Source organism: Suncus etruscus, chromosome 7 (assembly GCF_024139225.1).
Source record: "Suncus etruscus isolate mSunEtr1 chromosome 7, mSunEtr1.pri.cur, whole genome shotgun sequence".
Taxonomy (NCBI): domain Eukaryota; kingdom Metazoa; phylum Chordata; class Mammalia; order Eulipotyphla; family Soricidae; genus Suncus; species Suncus etruscus.
The window spans coordinates 55,543,353-55,548,434 of NC_064854.1; positions in this window are offsets into that span (position 1 = coordinate 55,543,353).

Below are 5,082 nucleotides of genomic sequence, written 5' to 3' on the forward strand. Positions count from 1 at the left end.
CTGATAGGCAGGTGTGTGGGAGCCATGAACTCCAGCTCCCATCAGTACTCAAGAGCTAATGTCCCTAACTAGCATGAGCAAACACCAGCTCTTTGGTGCACTGTGCTCAGGGCTGACTCTAGGCTCTGTATAGTGGGATCATTCCTGGTAGGATGCAGTCTGGCATTTTCCTTACATGTGCCTGGGTTGATCCCCAGCACCCCATAATGTGCCTTCAGCCCCTCAAGGAATGATCCCTGAGCACATCGCCAAGTCCGTCCAAAATTTAGAAAAAAGGAGGGGGCCGGAGCGGTGGCAGTGGTAGGGTGTTTGCCTTGCACGAGGCTGACCTAGGAGGGACCATGGTTTGATCCTCTGGCATCCCATATGGTCCCCCCCAAGCCAGGAGCGATTTCTGAGCGCATAGCCAGGAGTAACCCCAGAGCGTCACCCGGTGTAACTCAAAAACCGAAAGAAGAGTTTTTTTTTGGCCACATCAGTGGTTCTCTGGTCACTCCTGGCAGGCTCAGGGACCATATGGGATGCTGAGGATTGAACCTGGGTTGGCTGCATGCAGCAACCGTGGGGGAGGGGAGCTATCTTAAGAATCCTCAAGGCAACTGGCAACTGGTCATCCCTCCCTAGGCTCAATGGCACTGTGCCAAGTTCTCAATTTTTTTCCCTCTCAAGAGGCTGCAAGGCGAGTTCCTGACTGAAAATACAAAAGCACCAAAATAGCCTGTGGAAAATGGTTCACAGCCTCAACCTAGTCTACTGAAGATAGTTTTTTTTTATTGTTTTGGTTTTTGGGCCACACCCGGCGGTGCTCAGGGGTTACTCCTGGCTGTCTGTTCAGAAATAGCTCCTGGCAGGCACGGGGGGGGGGGGGGGGGGAGGGGGGGGGGACGACCATATGGGACACCGGGATTCGAACCAACCACCTTTGGTCTTGGATCAGCTGCTTGCAAGGCAAACACCACTGTGCTATCTCACCGGGCCCAAGATAGGAAAGTTTAATCCATCACACACTATACACACCCCAGGAAATTTTCTGTCTCCTCAGCATCATAGAGGAAACCGAGACTGAAAGCAGGTGGAAGACCTTGCAAGAAGAAAATAAGAGGAAAAGATGCTTATCAATCCTTAGTAAAATTTTTATTTTTTTTCAGACTCAAAACCTAGAGATGTCAGAAACTGGGGTGCACCTCTGCCTGTAGAGTGTCTCCCCCACAGTCCCTACTAGGGCAACAGAAGAAATCCTTGGCAAGCACCTCAACACCTCCCCTTTCATAAATAAATAGCTTCAGTAAGTAAATAGCTTTCTGGTAACTTCTAGTTCCTCTTCCCAAAATTTCTGTGTTGAGAGTAACCCCTCTGTCCTCCCACAAACCAGAGCAGCCATCCCTATTTTTTTTATCTGAATTAAGGAATTTGGGGGAGGGAAGTAGGCTCAGTACAACAAAGTCAGATCTTGAAGTGTCCCCAATGGGATGCAGGCCAACTACTAGAGCAGAGGTGTTAACCAACTTCTTAGGCACTGAGCAGCAAGAGCGTGGCCCGATGTTCACCTCAACCTGGGCTCACTTGCCAGCACGAAGCCTTCTGTTGTAGCTCAGGTGATCTGGAAACTGCTGCCTCCCTACCCCAGAGGGAGTCACTGACATGGAAGGAAGACAGTGAATGGGCACAAGAAACTAAAATGGTAATTTTTGTTTGTCTGTGGACCATACGGGGCAAGTGCTCAGAGGTTCTGTGTTGTGTTTAGGGATCACTCATCACTTCTGGTGGTTCTCAGAGACCTTGTGTAGTGCCAGAGAGCAAACTGGCATTATCTGTATGTAAGGCAAATGCCTTAAACCCTTACTCTCTCTCTAGCCCTTGAAAGTTGTTTTTTTTTTTTTTTTTTTTTTTTAAAGAATGATAGGGCTGGAGTGATAGTACAGTAGGTAGGCTGACCTGGCTTCAATCCCTGGAATCCCAGATAGTCTCCCAAGCACTGCCAGGAGTGATTCCTGAGTGTAGATTGAAGAGTAACCCCTCAGGACTGCCAAGTGTGCCCCTCCCCACAAAAAAATGATGGGGTTGGGGTTGGACTGGAGCACAAGCTTCAAAAGCAGAAGTCAGAGTTCCATCCTGGTAATTCAGATGGTCCCTGGTGTCCACCAGGAACAACCTTGCAGCACAGAGCTGGTAATAACCCCTGAGCACTACCAGGTGTGCCCCCCAAATAAAAAAACAAATGACAAAGAAAAAATATTCTTTGCAAGAACACATTACCTTCAGTAGACACTGAAAAACTGCCTTATACAGGGTTTTTTTTTCCCCCAAAATAACATGCAATGTCTCAGCCTGAATTCTTTCGTTCCCTCCTAAATTTCATCTGACATTATTAATCCTGAGAGCAAACAGGAATAATGTCTTATTAGCATATTATCGAATATATAATATTCGGAGCAAATCAGATCCTGTCTCTGTGTTTTGCACAAAAAGATTATTTACAACTCACAAGATAGCTTATTTTGGAGAGCAGTTTAAGAACAAATCATCAGGGGCTGGGAAAGTGGTGCTAGAGGTAAGGTGTTTGCCTTGCAAGTGCTAGCGTAGGATAGACCTCGGTTCGATCCCCCGGCGTCCCATATGGTCTCCCCAAGCCAGGGGTGATTTCTGAGCCTATAGCCAGGAGTAACCCCTGAGCGTCAAATGGGTGTGGCCCAAAAACAAAAAAACAAAACTAAACTAAAAAAGAACAAATCATCAATTCCCTTACTTCCTCACTCCAACTTGGAAACAGACCAAGCTGAGGTGTGGAAACAGGAGAGAAAAGGGGGTGGTTCTGGTTTTCGTTTGGTATTAAAAAGTGGATGCTTACCCACCTCAAGCTGTCAGCCAGACATACTGAGCACTGGGAAGAGAACCCCATCCAGCCCCTGGATTCAGTGGGAACCATCAAGAGTGAGGTGCAGCGATGAAAGGCTCTTGCTTTATGAAACAAGAACTACTTGTCTGAGATTCTGAGGGTCACAAGTTAAAGGCTGGTTTTCCTTGGGATCCTGACAATTTTCGAGCTCAATATACTTCAGTCTGCCTTGAAATAAATGTGCTGCTCTGCTTTACCTAACTCAAGTCCTAGCTTCAATACTACAATCAGAACAATAAGGTCCTAAGTTTAAAATACAGACTTGGGGCTGGAGCGGTGGTGCAAGCAGTAAGGCCTTGCGTTCACTAGCCTAGGACAGACCACAGTTCGATCCCCCGGTATCCCATATGGTCCCCCAAGCCAGGAGCGATTTCTGAGTGCATAGCCAGAAGTAAAAACTCCTGAGTGTCACCAGTGTGGCCTAAAATCAAAAAAACAATAAAAACAAAACAAAACAAAACAAAAAAACAGATTCTAAGTCAAATCTTTCCTATCATATTTGGGAAGTGGGTAAAAAACTACCAGAGCTGCTTCCTTCCTTACATTCTCTGGGTGAATCTCTGGCCCCAACCCAGGAGTCAAGCCCCCACGAACATTTCTCAATGGCTCCCCTCTAACAAACCATAACAACCCCCCCCAAACCCCCTTCCTCCCCAGCGACACACCAAGTGTTCAGAACATAAATCTGTGTGACCCAACTCTTCTAACTAGACTGAGTGGGACACTAATGGAAATCCCCGTCTTCCTCACCCATCTTCTACTGCCTGGGGACTTGCAGACTCGACCTGAGAGTCTTGGCTGAACACTAGAATATCAAGTGGCCCTGACATCAGTTCTGTTCTTAACAATTATAGCTTCCAGTACTGTTTTCTACTACTCTGTGTTGTTTTGGACTGTACCAGGTGGCACTCAGGGGATGGGACAGGTCTCCCACATGCAAAGCCTAAAGGCAGCCTTTTGAGCTATCTCTCAGGACCTTCTACTAATGTTTCCTGATATTCACTATATATGTAAAATTTTAATAAACCTATCAATTCTTGCATAGGTTTCAAATATAAGTGAATCTTAATTTCACACTCTTTTAGAGTTATCATATGTCACTGTTATCTTTCAACATGAGAAAATCTGAATAAAAACTTGAAACCAATTTTGAAAGGGCAATTTTTTTGTTTTGTTTTTTTTTTTTTTTGTTTGTTTTTGGGTCACACCCAGTGGCGCTTGGGGTTACTCCTGGCTATGTGCTCAGAAATCACCCCTGGCAGGCTTCAGGGACCATATGGGATGCCAGGATTCAAACTGCCATCTGACTTGTGTTGGTTGTGTACAAGTCAAATGCCTTACCGCTGTGCTATCGCTCCAGCCCTAGCAGTTGGTATTAAATACACCCAACTTTTTTAGTTCAGTATCTGTCTCTGTTTGACCAGAGACCTCACCAGCAGAAAAAGCAAGAATGAGACCTCCATGGCTTATGGGCTCAACTCCTCTCCAGACATGGGAGTGGGCCCTTTTGCACAGCATGAGTCGGAGAGTGCTAGGAGGTGACATAGAATGTCCTACAGATGGGCTCAGGATACCAAATAAAATTGAATCAGGAGCTGCGGGTTTGGCATAAATCCAAACCTTTATGGCTCCTCCTGCCCACCTCCCTCCTTTTAAGGCTCTTTGTTTCTTCTTGGCTTCCACGGAGCACATTCCCCAAGTCAACCCCAGCCACCAACAAGGTGGACCCTGACAGATGTGTCAGAGTAAGCTGGTATTTCCCGCGAGAAAGGCACACACGGGAGAGCCACCTGTGGGGACAGCAGTGCCAAGGAGTCAGGGCATGGGCCAAAAGGCAGAGGATGTGGTGCATTTCAGGAGAGAGAAGTGTGAGGCCGAGGCAGGAATCTCAATCTTACAGCGCAGGGTTGTAGCTGAGTATAGGGCATGTCCAGGGGGCAGAAGGGTGCCCAGAGAGACTTGGCTTGGACATTACTGAAACTGTAAGGGCAATGCCCTAAGCAGCTATTTGGTTCATGTGGACACCTTCTATCTGCTCTCATACCTTATAAACTCTCTGGACTCAGGTGGGAGAGCCCATTTTTCAATCTAGCCTGGCCTTGATGTTATTCCAGAAGAGCATGGCACCACCCCCAAAACATGTAAAAACCCAGTACCTTTCCTTTCTAAATCTATTCAAGAACTCT